Source organism: Protopterus annectens, chromosome 10.part0, assembly GCF_019279795.1.
Source record: "Protopterus annectens isolate FY-2018-M chromosome 10.part0, PAN1.0, whole genome shotgun sequence".
NCBI classification, from domain to species: domain Eukaryota; kingdom Metazoa; phylum Chordata; order Ceratodontiformes; family Protopteridae; genus Protopterus; species Protopterus annectens.
The window spans coordinates 142,507,597-142,526,944 of NC_056744.1; positions in this window are offsets into that span (position 1 = coordinate 142,507,597).

The window sequence follows — 19,348 nt, forward strand, 5'->3', positions numbered from 1 at the left end:
AAGCTAGCATAAAAGTACAGTATATGGACTATCTGTTCAACAACACTCACAGACTAACCCTACATATACTGGGCTGCTACACAGTGTGGTCTGCTATCTGTCTGTGGTATGGGACATGTGTGTGTATGGCTCTACAAACATGTAAACCAATATGGTAACATACAGTGGAGCAGCATGTAACATCAGATAGGATGGGAGCTATAACAATGACATCTACCACAGACTGTACACAGGCTAAAGAACATGTTCACAATACACACACTGTCGACAGTCACCATAGTTACACAGACCTCAGTACTGTACAAACAACCATGGAATGTCCTGATAATGTCGTCAAATAAACATAACATGTGTAGCAGTCTGATATCTCCCTGGCTTGCTTGCAGATATGATGACACTAATGATGGTGTACAGCACACATGCACCTCTTAATGCACGACATATGTACAAAGGTTGACAGAGTTGTGGCTGGAAGCACATACACAGAGCCAATATGGACATGTTGCTGTGATAACCTCATACATGTACTGTCGTAACGGGGTTTGTTGCAACATGTGTCCTATGAGGGATATGAAGCCAGTAGCTGTCAGGGCTTTCACCATCTACAGACTGCAATCCTCACACTATCTGCAGTTCACAGATACATGCTCTGTAGGAAGCACATGACACCAAGGGCACAACACACTGTCCAGTCTGCAGACGACCCTGCAGATGAAGATTCCTCATAAACACAGTACTGACATGGCAGGTATTATAACATGTAGGACAGCCATATACACACGCACACTGTTAAACCAACATTACTCAACATGCAGTATCGCAGCACTTACAGTCTGTAGTCAGGCTAGGCACATCCCCCTCCTGTGTGTTGCCCTGTTTACACAGTGTAAGTTGTTAGAGGTAAATCCCCAGTCCATCAGAGATACATTTCGCCAAACGACAGATCTAGTTCCTGCCCACAGTGGATGTAAAGAGCCAACACCAAAATGATGTTCCTAGATATTGGAGTGTGTTATGATGCAATTGGCTATGGGAATGTTACCACAGCTGTTCCACATGCACTCAGCTAGAGGAGGACTACAATTGGTGCAGAGGCCATCAGCTGATCATGACCATCACTTACAAAACACAAGCTGCTGCCTAGCTAAGCAGGTGTACATCCCACATCCACCAGAGAGGGTGGGGGCAGGACAGACAGAAAAAAAGTATGTCAGGGAAGCTGTGGGTGAGTAAAACTTAAGCATGTTTGTGTCACACACCTACCAGTATGGGGTTTTAAACACCTGACTGACTATGCATAGCTATCACATGTGTATGCAGTTATTGCATGCACCACATAGCTTACATGTTGGTGAGCTGTCCAGACGTATATGTGCTGGTGAGTGACATCTGCAACACTGTTGCGATACAGTAGGTGTAGCACATGAGCCTGTCCACATAAGCAGGTGTCAGCTTCAACACAGCCATGCTCTGTAAGGGACTCATACACATTGCAACACTTGGCAGGGTAACAAATACACTTCCTAACCAATTACCTTGCCACAATATAGTAATGCATAGGTATCAATTGGCCCACAGGGGTTATCCTGGGGTTCTATGGTCAAAGGGTATGTAACGGTGTCTGACATTAGAGACCATGCTTCAGTATGCCAATGGGGGCATTACTGAGTGTGAATGGGGTTGGAAGCATCATACACCACACACACAGACACAGGATGCTAGTACCGGTGTGCATGTGTGCATTGCTTCACAGGTGTGTAGTGTTTGACGGTGAGGGGTATACCTCGGCATCAGGCCACATGAGAATGGTCTGCATTATGGCTAAAGGGTTTATTGTCTGGAATGGGCCACACAGGTGGGTATAGTATTCACCATCCAGTCTACTGGGTTACTATTGTGTGTGGCCAGTGCTGTGCAATGCTTGGCATGTATGTGTTCTATATGCCATGACATGGACGGTGTTTGGGATGTGCACATGTCCCACATTCATGTACAGTGGCATGTGGAAGTGTACCTGGTTTGTTTGGCCCATGTTGTGTACACAGAATGTTATCATCAGATGTGACAGTCCCATCCTCATGTGGCGGGGCCAGGTAATGGAGAGCTGATTGACCCTGCACCTACATTGATAGTATGCTACAGGTATTCTCTGGTGTCAGTGGCATCTATCCATACAGGGCATGTGTGTAAGGCATGGTATGTCCTTTGTGGATCACATTTGATGGAACCACAGTTGTTGCAGCCATCAGGTGGGAAACATACTGAAGGTGCACTGTCGGCAATTATGTGCCTATCATACTGATGGACAGGGTGCCATGGCCTCTGTAGGCCACTACATTCACACCATAGTTACTATCAGTTGCCAATATGCAGTGCACTACACACATCTTGGCTGTTGCCTCACCGTATGTGTGTGTATGAGACATGGGTTGAGACTGTGCTCAGTGTAATACTGGGGTTGCTAACTTTGATTGCCTGGCCTTGATGTTACATGTATGGGCATGGATATGCACCCCAGCCTCTCGGCTATTTCACAGCAGTGGACATTGCGATATGTACTAGGGCCACCATAAAAGAAAACTGCAAAATCCGCTACACATTGGGTCCAGGTGTCACACACGCACACCCACCTCCACATAGGTTATGAGGTACAAACACCAGTCATGTCAGGGAGTAGAACCCCTACCTAACTTGTTTATTGCACTATGCAGTTATAGTATACGTCACTGTGATTACTGCAGTGCTCCTTCTCCAAAGGTGTATATCACATTGGCTGACATCAGCAGGATTGCCAAAGTAGGGCATTTGACATGTACTGAGTGTGACTAGCCTAAAATGCAGACACAGACAGTAGAATGCATGCAAAGCATCCAGAACTGCCATGGGTGGGTATAGAACTCTACCAGAGTTCTGATTAACACTACAGCAGTATGCAGTTATGGCATGCGCTACGGAGATTACTGGGCTACAACCTTCCCAGAGGTGTATTTTGGGATGGATGACATCAGCAGCCTTACCAAGGTAGAGCATTTAAATTGTAGGGGGTGTGCCTACCCTAAAAAGCATTGCTTTGTACACAGACATAGCTGCTAAAGCTGTGGTTAGAACTCTTACTTAAGTAGTTTATCACACTACAGCAGTACACAGTTATGGCACGCACCACAGAGATTACTTGCTTATCACTTCCCCAAAGGTGTATTTCACAGTTGATGACATTGGCACACTTGTCAAAGTGGACCATTGGAGGTTGTAGTGTCTGTGAATGGACTCAAAAGTATTGCTCTCTACACTGACAAAGAAACACACACACACAAACACACATACATCCACACTTGCCATGTCAGGGAGTAGGAACACCTACCTATGTTGTTTATCACACTACAGCGGGACGAAGTTACAGGAAGCACTATGGAGGTCACTGGACTACAGCTTCCCAGAGGTGCATTACTAGGTGGATGACATCAGCTGTTTTGCAAAGGTTGAGCATTTGGATTGTGGAGAGTGTGGCTAGCCTAAAAATCATTGCTCTCTATACAGACAGCCAGACACCCACACAAACTTGCCATGTCTGGGAATAGAATTCTTACCTAACTAGTTTATCAAACTACAGCAGTACGCAGTTACAGGATGCACTATGGGGATTAATGGGCTACAGATTCCCAGAGGTGTATTACCAGGTGGATGACATCAGCTGCCTTGCAAAGGTTGGCATTTGGATTGTGGTGAGTGTGGCTAGCCTAAAAAGAATTGCTCTCTACACAGACAAATGCACACAGTTGCCATGTCTGGGGATAGAACTCCTACCTAACTAGTTTATCACACTACAGCGGTACACAGTTATAGGATGCGCTAGAGAGATTACTGGGCTGCTGCTTTCCAGAGGTATATTACTAGGTGGGTGATATCAGCTGCCTTGCAATGGTTGAGCATTTGAATTATGAGGTGTGTGGCTAGCCTAAAAAGCATTGCTCTCTATACAGTCAGACAGACACACAAACTCACACACAATTGCCATGTCTGGGGAAAGAACTCCTATCTAACTAATTTATCACACTACAGCGGTACGCAGTTACAGGATGCACTACGGAGATTACTGGGCTACAGACTCCCAGGCTACAGATTCCCAGAGGTGTATTACTAGGTGGATGACATCAGCTGCCTTGCAAAGTTTGAGCATTTGAATTATGGGGAGTGTGGCTAGCCTAAAAAGCATTGCTCTCTACACAGAAACACACACACACACACACACACACACACACACACACACACACACACACACACACACACACACACGCACACACACGCACACACACGCACACACACACACACACAGTTGCTATGTCTGGAATTAGAACACCTACCTAACTAGTTTATCACACAACAGCAGTACACAGTTACAGGACACACTATGGAGATTACTGGACTACAATCTTCCCAGAGGTGTATTTCTAGGTGGATGACATCAGCAGCCTTGCCTAAGTTGTGCATTTAAATTGTTGGGAGTGTGACTAGCCTTAAAAGCATTGCTCTCTACACAGTCAGACAGATGCACACACAAACACACACACACTTGCCAAGTCTAGGATTTGAAATCCTACCTAACTAGCTTATCAGACTACAGCAGTATGCAGTTATGGGACGTGCCACAGAGATGACTAGGCTGCAACTCTCCTAAAGGTGTATTTAACATTGGATGACCTCAGCAGGCTTGTCATAGCAGGGCTATGGGGAGGGCAGTGTGTGTGCAAGGGCCATAATCCATTCATGTAAGGGTTGACACGCCACATGCAGACACACACAGGGTCATATTTGACAGGTACGTGTATACAATTGCTAGATGACTACTTCCTTGTACAGTCATGTTACACAGCTGTCACATGCACCACATGGTCTGTAATGCTGACAGATACTGGTGGCTAGTATCTGCAGTGAGTGACATCTGCACCCCATGTGTTTGGGGCCCCTTGGCTATGTGCTAGGTAGGACAGGCCTGGATGGCTCCTTGTCACAGTCACCCTCTTCCACACCTCTATGTTTGTCTATCTTTGGCTTATTATAGTGTGTTGTCCTTACATATATGTCTGTATTCCTATCCACTGTGTGTGAAAGGCATGAGTGGTGCATACTGACAAGTGACTGCACTAACAACTGCAACTGCCAGATATGTCTGGTCCACTGGTGTTTGCAGACATGGCCTTCATGTGTTTAAGTATGTGAGTATGCCCAGTATGACCTTTCAGTATGTTGTTACCTTACATTGCCTTCATTTCTCTAAGTGCATGAGCATGCCCAGTATGGCTGTCTGTATTGCATGTATGGGTCAAGTCCAGATAGTTTGTACTGCAGTGCTGACCTTTGTGTTGTACACCGACAGGTAGCATGCTGTCTCTGCAGGGTATCTATCAATCATTTGGTATTGACCATTACTACATTTCTGCATAGTGGAGGGGGCACACCTGACTGTTTCTACATCTCTACACAGAATTGAGGGGGCACACCTGACTGTTACTATATTTCTATGTAGGTTTGGGGGGAGGGCACACCTGACTATTTATACATTTCTACACAGGATTGGGGGGCACACCTGATTGTTACTATATCTCTACGTAGAATAGGGGCACACCTGTCACTTGTACACATTTGCTGGGACTGTACTGGTATGTCAGGTACTCCATTTCAGTCTGTAGTCTTACCTATCATGATGGCTAGAGGCATACCAGTGTACTACACATCGTGGCTTTGGTTGCCTTACATATTATTGTCTGACTTCCTACCCTTCAGAACTAACATCCCACTGCCTGCCCTGCTGGGATCTGTCTGTGTAGGTCTGGGGGGGAGGTTAACCATAGCCATCATTCTGGGGCTATGGCACAGGTTTTGTTTGGGTTTGTCTACACCTGTCCTGCTGGCTGTCACTGTTGTTGGATATGTTAACCATCCTGACTGGCATGTGTAGGTCATATGGACACACATGTCGCTCAGCACATTTCCTGCAGTGGGTTTTGTCACCCTGTGTAGTACTGGCTACTATGGTGACTCCAGTATGTGTTACAGATGTCATGGTGCCACTATGGGTGTCTACTGTCTGCTCCCATGACAGCCAGCCACCCAGTTCCCTTGCATGCTCATATCCATTCCATAGCTACAGGTAACAACACATTCTACTCCATATGGCAATTGGTAGGTTGATTAACTTACCTTGTAGGTGTGCCAGGCTTGTGGATGGTGCTGGTGGGCTGCCTATGTCAGATGCACATAGTGCACTGCCTATACATGGTTGAGCACAGGTAGTGTCATGTTTGGTATCCTTTTTACTGTATGTGTGAGCCAGAGAGAGGTGTCATTCCCTGGGTCCCTGCTGTGTCAGTGCATGTGCTATGCGTTGCCTCTTTGCCAAGGCCAGGGCATACTGGGCATGCCTACTTCTGCCTACTGGGGCAGGCTCAGGTTGTTCCTCCTGTAGGTCACTCTGTGCCTGTGCAGGCCTTGGCATTAGTGGGGGGCTGTGTAGCCCTGCCCTATGCTTTTCCTGCTGCAGCTGTTTCCACAGGATCATATTGTGCAGCATAGCACATACCATAATGATTTGGGTACATGTAGTTGGTGAATGCTGCAAGGCTCCACTGGATGTGTCCAGACACCGGAACCTTGACCTGAGCATCACAAACACGTGCTCTATTATATGTCTGGCCTGTGCGTGTGCCCCATTATGGTGTTGTTGCTCAGGTGTGTGTGTATTTCTGATGGGTGTCATCAGCCACAGCTCCAGTGTGTACACAGCATCCCCCACTAGGTGGCCATAGGGGATGTCCCCACTGGCAAATCTCTGGTACAGCTGTGTCAGATGCCATATGTGGGAATCGTCATAGCTTCCAGGGCAACCTGCACACACATTCATTATAATGCCCTCGGCATCACATACAACCTGGCAGTTGGAGGGGATGCCTCTGCGGTTGATGTAGGCCCTACCCTGCTCACCGGGTGGTGCTTTGATGCATATGTGCGTGCAGTCTATAGTACCCACTACCCCAGGGTATTCTACTATTTGGAAGAGATGCATATTGCTGGTCAACACCTCATGGGTGTTGAGGAAATATATGTGCTCACTGGCATGTGCTGACATGGCATCCAGGAACTGATGGAATACTCTTTATGCTGATGCCTGTGAGAAGCCCATGATATCACCAGTTGTACTTTGGGAGGTACCTGTGGCTAGTATAACTTGGCCTACACATACCTTGGTATCCACTGGGATGGGTTTCCCCTCAGTCAGTTTGGTGTGACAGGTGTGGCCGGCACAGCTCAACACATTGCTGTAGGAGGTCTCTGTCCACCCTATAGCGCTCTACTATCTCCAGCTCATGTAGCTCCTGGTAGGTTTCCCTGGGTCTTTACACTCTTCTCTGTCTCCTCACTGTGGGTTGTTCAGCAGCATTCACATCCTCACCACCCTCAGCATCTTGCACATGTAGTTCTATGTTGCCTGCTGCAGCCTTTCTTATTTTGTAGGTTTGTTAGTTAAAAGTTTCTCACTTGTATACACTGGTGGTGTAGAGTGTGGGGAATACCAGAGGGGAAGGTGTTTGTTTAGTTTATAGTAGTGTTCTGGGCTGGGCTGGTCTGCTGCCTGTGTAATTGTCTGATCCTGATACATTTCACCTGCCAGCTAAGCTAGTTCTCCTTGATTACCTTCCTACTGCTGTTTCCCCTTCCCATTGCCTTCCTGTTTAAGCCCATGTGTGCGCCATGCAGAGTGCTCAAATGTGCTCACTGCTGCTATTTCCTAGTTTAACCTCTTTTTTTCTACCTGTACAACCCGGTAAGCGACATGCCCACCCGCTTAGGCTTTGTAAAGACTGCTAGGCTGGTTTAGACACACCCCCTAGATTAGTTGTGCTTAGCTAGCGGCTCCAATCTGCTTACAGTATGCCTGACACCCCCCCCCCATGATGTCACCTACTTCCTAGGCTTGCACCCAGCTATTTCTACTCTTACACTGTTGGGACCTGCCTCACATCCTGGGGAAAACTGGGATTCACTATCCTTCCCCTCATTTGCATAGGATTGCCAGCTAATGCACAGTTACATGTCTCACACTGAGCCTCCCCCCTTAGCAACCACTACTCACTGGCCAAGTTGTCTTCTGCCTGCCATTGACTTGCATGGCAGAATAGTGATTTTAGTTAGAATGTTTAATTTAGGTTAATTTTGTTATTTTCCCCCAATCCCATTTGCAAGCCGCTGCTCTACGCTTAAACAGCTGAGATCGGCTAATAACAATTAAAAGTAGATTTTTTTTATTTTTGTACTGTTTGCAATGCCAATGGCCAAGTATAATAGCATGATATGCAGCCTTTATTTAGGGCTGTCATAGCTCCATTTTGGATTTTGCAGAACTGTACTCGCTTAATAGCCAAGTACATTTCTGCTGATTGCATTAGTCCTGCATAGACAGTTGCAAGCTTCCTGGATCGCAAATTCACCTCATTTGCATGAATTTCTACTGCAAATGGGGTGATTTGCATACAAGGGCTTTGTCTGTGCAGGATTAGTGCAGGAGCTCTCATGCATGCCCCTGCAGGCTGTTTCTGGATTGCACGGCAGACATATTGCCTGCTTGAGCTCCTGCACCAATCTTGCATGCCGTGCAAGCTTTTGAGAATCCAGGGGAATATGTCAGATCAGATGATCTTCAACCATGCATACCAGTTTTTTTTCATGGTGAGATATGCGTGTCTGTGTTTGTGTATATATACACACGCACGCACACACACACACATACACACACACACACATGTATATGAATATATATATATATATATATATATATATATATATATATATATATATATATATATATATATATACAGGGTTCCTATTACATTATCAAAAGATAATGTAATCGAACGATCAAAACTTCGAAATGGTAGCTTTTTGAAGAGCGCATTGTGGGATCGCAGTACAGTGAAGATTGGAATAGTTGCCCTTTCCTCACTGTAGTGCGATCTCGGAGTTGGAATATATATTTAGCGGGGGTAATATGAACCCATATATATATATATATATATATATATATATATATATATATATATATGCATATACACATACACAAATATATTATTCTCCTTTAAAACATGTGAATTCATTCTTACCAGCCCCCATATAAATGTAGGAGAGAAATACCGAGAGGTACACCGTGGGTTGCAAGAATAGGTCAAGGGTATGATGGAAGTGACAGCCTCTAATGACAGGGATGTCAATTTGTCTAAGGGAATTACCATTGACAAAATTTAGGAAATACTGACAGATTTATTACTAGATATACAGGTTGGCCAGTGGGTGGTTAGGTAGTTAAAGTTGTCAAGCAGAATGGTGTTAAGTTGGCTAGAGAGCTCATGTAGTTAATTTAAATATTTTTTGGGTGAGTAGGGGGCATAAAGGGGATCTGTTATTAGCAATGATACAATTATCAGCTAAATTAAGGATAGTTTGTACTTCTACAAGTTCCAAGTTTTAGTCATAGAGGATTTGCCTTGAGGTGATAGCATCCTAGATAAATATGGGCACTCATCCATAATTTCCAGTGGGTCTGAAGAGAAGATAGCCCTCCCTTATACCTAAATGTACTGCCTATCAATGCACTGAAATCATGTTGCAGTAGCTATGCAGATATATAAATCTGAATGCGTTTTGATAGTTAGGGGAGGTATAACTTCAGGCATATTTTTGTTTAAATTCCTATCATTGAGCAGTTTCACTTTAATATAGTTTGTACTATTTGCTGACCGTAGAACATATCATTATGACCTAATTTAAAAAAAAACTTATTTTTCAAAACAGAGCCCTTTTTTCTAATCTCCATATTGTTTATTAGTATTAGTCTAAATAATTTCCTCCAACCTTAGAACATTACTCACTATCAGAAAAAATTCACTTGTGTAAAGTCTTACCATAACGGTAGATGTCCTTGCCTTCACTGCTGCAGTATTCCTTACAAATGGCAATTCCCTGCCATGAAGCCCGCCATCCAGCCAGTTTACCAAAGTCTATTGTTGCTTTAAGATATGCTGAACATCACTTGCACACTTCTTGCGTAGGGTAGGGCATAAAGGCGATGTTCATGTGTACCATCCTCAAAACTGATTGCCCCAGTAGGAACAGCAGTCCAAGGAAAACCAAGGAAAACCTGCACAGCCAGGAAGGGAAAAAGACCAGGGAAATGGAAGGAGGGAGTAAATACTGCAGTGGTGAAAGCAAGGACATCTACCTTTCTGTACTATGTCCTTACATTCACCGCTGCGGTATTCCTTACTAATAGGAGAGTGCCGAAGCTCAAGAAGAAACTTGGGAGGAGGAGGAAGCAGCAGAGCCCTCCAAGAATCCATGAAGAATGGCAGCAGCAAAACCAGCTGTAGCTCTGGAGATACCATCCAACTGGTAGTGTTTGGTAAAGGTGTGCACAGAAGTCCAGGTAGCAGAATTAGCATCTAAGCCTTTGAAAAAAAGCACCAGAAGAAGCCACAGCTCTAGTGGAATGAGCCTTTACAGAAGAAGGAAGGCTCTTGCCATGAAAAGTGTAACAAAAGGAAATGGCCTTAGAAATCCAAGTGGAAATAGTTTGCTTGGAAACAGCCAACTCTAAAGACCTAGGATGAAAGGAAACAAATAATTGGTCAAATTTTTGGATAGCTTTAGTTTTATCCAAATAAAATCTGAGCTGTCTATGCACATCTAAGGTATGCAGCACCCTCTCACTGTCAGATTATGAAGAGGTGAAAAAAGTAGGCAAATTAATAGACTGATTAAGTGACAACTCATTAACCACCTTGGGCATGAAGGAAGGATTAGTATGCAAGGACACCCTGGCCTCATGAAATATCAAAAAAGATGGAAAAGCCATAAGGGCTTGCATCTCAAACACCCATCTGGCAGAAGTAAGAGCTAACAAAAGAACTGTCTTCCAAGAACAATGTTGTAAGGAAGCCAAAACAGCAGGCTCAGAAGGACCCTGAGTCAATTTTCCCAGAATGAAATTAAGATCCCAGGGAGGAGGAAAAGGCTTCCTGGGAGGTTAAATATTAATGATGCCTTTAAAAAATTGTTGAGCTTCAAATTTAGAGGCTAACAAGGGAGTTAAAGGCAGACAAGCAGAAAGAGCTGATAAGTGGGCCTTAATAGAAGAATAGGCCAAACTAGCATTGAGCAACTCACACAAATAAGAGAACCAAATGAATATCCACAGAAAGTGGGCCCAGGTCACGATAAAGACATCAAATAGAAAACCTCTTCCATTTAGACAAGTAGGATTTCCTAGTAGTAGGTTTCCTGGCCTCCTGCATGATCTGCAGCACATCATCAGAAAAAAGTGTCTGTGAGGGATCAAAACCCTATAACCCACAGTGTCAGCTGAAGCATGGACAGGTGGGGATGGATGAGAGACCCCTTGTCTTGTGTGAGTAGATCAACCCTGTGATGTAACTTGTGATGATTGCCCTTGGCTATATGCAGAAGTAGAGGGAGCCAGTGCTATTGCAGCCAAAAGGGAGTCACCATCAAGATTTTGGGAGCATCCTGTCAAATCTTGAACAGGACTCTCGGAATGAAAGGAAGGGGAGGGAATGCATAAAGAAACATCCTCTTCCAAGAAAATGAGAGAACACCCACCTTCCATACCAGAGGATCTGGGACTCTGGCACAAAACAGAGTAAGTTGTCTAGTCAGAGGGGAGGCAAAGAGATCTGCTTGAGGAGTACCTCACTGCTGAACAATGTTCAGAAACACATCCCTGTGAAGCATCCATTCATGGGACTGAGTGAAGGACCTGCTCAGATTGTCTGCCACAACATTCTGATCTGAAGGAATAGAAACTACCTGAAGAGTCACTTGATATTGGATAGCCAGATCCCATACCACAAGTGCTAGATGGCAAAGACAATAAGATCTTATACCCCCCTGCTTTTTGATATACCACATGACTGTGGCATTGTCTGTGAATACCTTGAGATGCCCTGGACAGAAGAAAGGATGAAAGGCCTGAAGAGCCAGCATAAGAGCCCTCATATCTTTGATGTTGATGTGCTCCTTCTGCTGATGAGGCGACCACACTTCCTGAACCCTCAGGGAGACAAACATTGCTCCCCTTCCCACATCTGAAGCATTTGTGAACAGATCCTGAGGGGAAGAAGAGGCTGAAAAGGGAGCCCTGGATTCAGAGACAACTGCTGAATCCACCACAGAAGTTCTTTCTTGAGACATGGGAGAAGAGGAACAGAAAAGTCTAGAGGATGCACAAGCTGAAGCCACACCAACTTCAGAAACCACTGGAACTTCCTCATATGGAGTTTGGCCAGAGGGAGCATCTGAATGGTGGAAGCCATGAATGCCAGAGCTCTCAGAAACTCCCTGGCTGTAATGGAGGCAAGAAGAAGAAGAGACTGAAAGAAAGAAATGAGAGTTAATGCCTTTGGAGGAGGCTGAGATGCCAGCATTGGCACCATTTGAATCCTGCAACCCAGAAAGACATGATCCTGAGAAGGAGGCAGGGAAGACTTTATGAAGTTTATTGTGAACCCCAGGGTCTGAGGAAGAGAAATAGTAAAATGAAGATTTTGCAAAAGAATCTCTGGAGAAGATGCCTGAATCAGCAGGTCATCCAAATAAGGAAATATATGGATCCCTTGAAGCCAGCAAAAGGCAATCACAGGAGTGAGGCATTTGGTGAATACCCTTGGGGCAGTAGAAAGGCCAAAGGGCAAAGCACAGAACTGAAAATGCCAGGAAGCAACAGAGAAATGCAAAAATCTCATAAAAAGAGGATGGATTGGAATATGGAGATAAACATCCCTGATTTCCAAAGATACCAGAAAGGCCTGAGGGAGCAAGAGAGGAAAAGGGACTGAAGGGACAACATCCGAAAGGAAGGCACCTTCAGAAAGGTGTTTAGATGGTAGAGGTCTAGCATATGTCTCCAAGTACCTTCTTTTCTGAGCACTAGAAACACTCTTGAATAAAACCCTTCCCATCCCTTTGGGACACAGGCACCTCTTGAATAGTACCCTGAGACAAGAGGTCTCGAGGAACCTCTGGGAAAAAAGTAAGTTGTTCCCAAGGAGGTTGAGGAATGCCCATAAAAGGAGGGTGTAAATCCAGACCATGACGTACCCCTGCTGAATGATTGGCAGAACCCAAGAATCCTGGGTGATTCGGAGCCAAACAGTAAGAGAAAGGTGTAGAGAAAGAGGATTGTGGCTGCAACGGGTGGATAGGCAGACAACATCTGGTTTATAAGGAAAGGAAGGCATAAACATCCCTGCAGTCTAAATGGCCTTAGCAGAGGAGTCTGTTTATTAACCTTTTTTACCTTTAAAGGAGGGCGAGATTGCCTGCAAACAAAGGCTGGCTTAGAAGGGTAGTTTTGATGAAACAAAGACATGCTTAAGCTCCTGTAAAGCTTTTTCCTTGTCCTGAAGAGACTTAAATAAACCAGCAGTCAGTTTACCAAACAACAGAGTATTATCCAGAGCAGCATCCATCAACTTAGTCTTAGTATCATCGAGCAAAGGTTGAAGCTGACGCCATGAATATCTCCTCAGAACTGAACCAGAAGCAACAGCCCTAGAAGAGGCATCTGCTGCATCGTAACTACATTTGATAGAATGATGATCTACCTGAGAGGAAGTCCCAAGCAAGGAAGAAGATTTACTCTCAGAGTCTGGGAGATCAGAAATAAGCTGACAGGCCTGAGAAAGAAGAGCCAAGACATACCTAGAGATATGGGTCTGATAATAGCGCTAAAAGCTAGGGTAGCTGAAGTATAAACCTTCTTACCCAGCCTATCCATGGTTCTACTGTCCTAGTCAGAAGGCAGTAACTTGGATGAAGGAAGCAATTGAGATGGCTTATCAGAGGCTACAGACACCACAGTGGGATCAGCAGCAGGACAATTAAACAAAAAGGAATAATCCTCAGGCACCCTATAAAACCTATCATACTTCTTGGGAGCAGGGGGCAGAGAATCTGGTGCTTTAGAGGCATTGGAAAAAACATCGAATAAAGCAGGCAAGACAGGAGGAATGGCCACAGGTATAGGAGATTCCATCTGCAGTAAGTCATAGTACCTTTTATGGATATCCAAAACTTGGGCACAATCCCACTTAAAAAAATCCATCATCCTAGAGATTGTGTCCCCAAAGGAAATTTCCTCAGAAGGATAATCTAGAGTATGAGAACCCTGCCCTTCAGACCTGTAGTATAAAGGAGAAGGAATCTGGGTAGAATAAGCAAGAGAGCCATCATCAGAATCCACCTTAGAAGAATGCAATTATTTGAGCCTTTCAGGTGGAGAAGGGGACCAAGGAGGAGCAGGAACTGAAACCCCTTGAGGAGGCCTCAACAACAGTAAAGCATTAAATAGCCCCTAAGAAAAGGCCTGCCATTCACTTTGTGGATCCCTAGGAGCAGAAGAAACATGATTAGTTTTCTGTTTCTTTTTTAAGGGGACATCCATCCTAAAAACCTGAGAAGCCCCAGACTCAGGACGGCATTCCACAACTTCAGTAGGAACCTCATCCCTAAAGAGAAACTGCAGAAAACCTCTAGACCGATTGGAAACAGTCAACCATGGTTGCCTCTGAACACCAGAAATGGATGCCTGCAAAGCCTCTTTGGATGTGCTGCCTAGCAGATCCTCTCCAGCCTCCACCCAGATGCGGTAGAAAAATCTGATAAAACAACCGGGAGAGCCTGAAAGGTTCATAATAACCTCAGGAGAAACTCCCGGCAGAGGCTGGACAGCAGAAGATTCTGGTCTTACCTTATGCACCTTTTTCTTCCCTGACGGCTGACTCTCGGCGGAGGAAGTTCCATCCATAGCACCTGCAGCAAGAAGCTTAATATGCTGGTTCTCAAAATACAAGGAAAGGGAAGAAAGCCTATTGTGAAGAGTTTTGGGGACAAATGCCTGACAAACTGAACAAGACGTATGGTCGTGAGCAGCACCTAGGGAAAAAAGACACTTATCGTGATGGTCTTTATGGGGAATCAGTCTCCCACACCGGCATTTACCCTTCTTGTATGACATTAACCCCAAACAGCACAAAACAAACAAAAAAAGTAACCAAAAACGCAACTGGGTACTTATCTACAGCTGTGAGGACTCCAGCAAACAGGAGCAAGCACAGGAATGCCAAACAGAAAAATGGTAAAAAGAATGGATGGAGGTAACAGACTGACAGTTAAAACAGCATTTGAACTGGTGGCAAAGAAGTTCTGAGGATGGTACGCCTGAACATCACCTTTATGCCCTACCCTATGCAAGAAGTGTGCAGGTGACGTTCAGCGTACCTTAAAGCAATGGTAGACTTTGGTTAACTGGCCGAACAGTGGGCTTCATGGCAGGGAATCCCCATTCGTAAGGAATACTGCAGTGGTGAATATAAGGACATCAGACTTATACTCTGAGTAAAAATCAAAAAGAGATAGTCTCCTTGCTGAGACCTGATTTCAGAGGAAAAATACCTCAACAAAGTTAGGCCTGGCACCTGAAATCATCTCACAAATCTAAAAAGCATTAAGAGCTTTAATGCAATACTGAACATCTGTTTGAAGACCATGAACACTAGAGAGATGATATGTTTTAAAAATCCTTCTGAAAATTTGCAGCATTTCCTAACCTAGTCTAACAGCTTAATTCCACACAATGTAAGACTACTTCTCAAATGTTAAAATGTTGTATCTAAGAGTATATTTCTCAAATCTAAATATGTTGTATGTACACCACTACTGTTTAATGCCTTGCAGCTCTGTTTACACAAAACATTTGCCTGATAATGTTCTCTCACTGTATTCATGATTTCTACACTGTTGCAAATGTGTTTCTTTGAAAGTATTGTTTTCAGGGTAGGTAGTTTTATTCTTACTGTTACTCCCTAGAGCATAGGTCATAGCTGAAAAGGGTCAAATGACCAGCTATCCTACCTGGTAATCAAACATTGAGGACCAATTCCTCAAAACTTGCATTTCCAAGACCCTTTCGTACACTCCCATTTCACAGACATTTGGGATTGGCTTTTATATGGGCCCTGAAAGGATGTAGCTTCAACTCTGCTATTCATTTAATTGTCAGTCCAGTGCCCAGTGTACAATAAAATGCGACACCATGCAATCTCATTCATAAGTGGATCAAGCAACTGCAATAGATGAACATACCTAATCTTGCATAACATAAGACACAACCAATAAAAACTGAAAAAAAAACATGATACACCCCACCAGGCAGTAATAAAAAAATTAATATGTTTGAAACAAACATTTTTTTAATTGCAACAGATGGCTTGTACGACTCCCATTTACACACACACACACACACACACACACACACACACACACACACACACACACACACACACACACACACACACACAGCATAGTGGTATAGACATTAACATTGTTCGATCTCCTGTTAGTTATCAGCTGAAGTATTGTCTGTGCAGATTCTGCGTATCCTGTCTGTGTCTACTGGTCTTCAATGAATGCCTAGTTTCTTCTCACATCTCAAAGATGTCCCACAAGTGACTGTGGAACTCTGTAAACTGCCTATAGGCATTTGTGCTGAGTGAGTAAGTTTGTGTTCTTCAGTAAGATGACACTACATTCAGGAGTAGACTTTAGGTGTTATCACCACTGAGTAGGGGGACAGGCTCCGGCCCCCACCCATGATTGTGTATTAAATTAAGAACATAACTAGAAAGTGAATTAATGAATTATAACATCTTTTGTATGAGTATGGGGAATGTATATTTAAGTGTGTCTTATGCATGGAAAATTTCCATATGGTAGAAAGGTAATTAAATGTATGAGATAGTTAATGAAAACTGAATTGCCATTTCTGTGATATATGAAAAGAGGTAACCTGTAAACAGCAAATCAGGAAGTGAGTTCCTCATTTGAAAGGGTCTGCATGTGGTAGAGTAGGAACTTTACTCATAAATTCAAGACTTGCAAAGTTCAATAGCCCAGTTAGGCATTCTTCTGGATATGGTCCAGGACCAGGACTAATCTCAGATGAATATTTCCTATGCTATTCATTGATGCTGAGCAGAAGTCCTGACTTATTCACAAGCACCCTGTTTTATAGGTGGGGGTGCACATGACTGGACATTTTGATGAAGATAACTAAATCTATTTTTAGCTTGTTTGTTGAAAGCCAAAAAAAAGCTGAAATTTCAATTGTTCTGAGAATACACAATAAAACTATCTATTTATATAAAATGACTGCCTCTGCCTCACTGGTGGATAATGTGGGCACAGGCAGTTTGGCCATTCCTTGCCATGTCTCTGATGCCAACTGCATGACTTGTTTACGTGAATATCTCCCTGTAGAGTTGATAATTTTCCTTGAGGTAGAGGTACTGCTATAAACATATGTGGAACATAATGTGGAGATTAAGAAGATGCTGTGGAGACCAGCCAGAAGCTAATACAGCTGCAACAGAAATTGGTTAGACTGACTGTTGCAACTAGCCACGCTTAGAAATGTACCCGTCATTAATAAGCTGAGTAAAGAAGACAACCTGAAATCCTATTTGGTTTAATTTGAATGCTAAGCACCCAAAGAAAATTGTGCTAAATAAGAATGGGCAAAAATATTGCCAGCACAGTTAATAGGAAGGGGGGATAAAAATACATAAAGATATGGAGAAGATGATTATGTACACCCTGAAAAACATAAGAAAGAACTTAGCTAATGCTGGGTAAATGTCTAAAGTACAGGCTGTACAATTGTATAGATGGCCTTTTATTAATAATAAAATGATACAAGCAAAGAGTTATGACCTAAAATAAATTTGAAAGCTTTAGTTAAAACCTGACAGTGAACTGAAATAAAAATGTTAGCAAGTCACCCAATGGTGTAAACCTTGGCCGTAGGTGATTATAGTGGCACCCCTACCCTACGTGCAAAAATGGGAAAAAGCAGGTTGTGGATAGATAGATGAATGGATGCTGTTAGTGGGCAGATTTAAAAGAGCTTTGCATAACGCTTTATGAAAGTGGCTGATGCAAAGTGATCTGAAGAACACTAAGTAACTTTAGTAGAAAGCTTATTATTTAACAAACCGCTATTTAAAACTAAACAGTCTACTTCTAACTCTATAGTTGCAATAAAACATGTACCATCTTCTACAAAACAGAAAGTAGCAAGTAATAAGTTCACTTGCTTCAGATGTGAACCAAAGGTTCACACAGCTATATTCTATTCCAATAATACTGAAAATGATGCTGAACTTCTTGCAAACCTTTCCTGACTGAAATGTAAAAACACTAAACTTCTTTGCAGCAATGTTTTCCCTTCTACAGTATCAATCCATTTGCTTCCTGCAAGAAGAGTAGTATAAATTTATAATGTTTATGTAAATACTTTGCTGTATATATTTGTCTTATAATTATGTTTTTTTTTCTTCTGAGAAACATAACTGTTGTTTTACTGAGAACTGTCTGAAATTTGCTTGTTAATATAAATGACCTGTGATGAAAATTTTTTCCCTGGGTCTCCGCTGAAAATGGGTTCTGCCCAGTTGGACTTCCCCAGTCAACAAAGACAAATTAATAATTAAATAAGCAAATGCTGTGAGTATAAATGTGAAAATTGATATACATGCTGCAAATAAAAAATGTACTGTAAAACGAATAAACAAATAAATTAACAAAATATGAGAATGATCAATCATCTCTGACCACCATCGGCTTTATTAAATACAGTAATATGATTGTATTAAATAAAGCCTATGGTGGTCGGAGTTCATCAGTTGTTCTCACGTTTTGTTAATGCTGCAAATGAAGTTGTTCCTGCAGCTACAATAACAGAGTTATAATGATATCATTGTGTCACAATCAAACTAGTGAAATGTGCTATACTTTTAAGAGAGAAAGGAACATCCCTGCAAACATGACAGAACATTGTTCTGTGAAAACATTTTCACCCTGTATCTGACCTGACTCATAATATTATATCAGAAAAAGATTTTCCGCAATATAAAACACTGGGAAATGTCTGAGGATGGAAAAATCTAAAAACACAGTGAGGCAAGCTGATACACATAATAAGAAAGAGATAAACAACAGCTGGGTATGACCTATCAGCACAGGAGTGTGGGAAAGACCAAGACAGTACAGAGATTAGTAAACAAAACTAAGAGAAGGGACTTAGAGAATCTACAAAGGGGCAGAAATATGATTGTGGCTAGGCTGTAAAAAGGCTGCTGAGTTTTACCAAAACCTATCCCAATGATGTAGCAATAGAAACTTATTATATATAAGAGAAGGTGTATATGAATTAAAGTAAATAATAGAA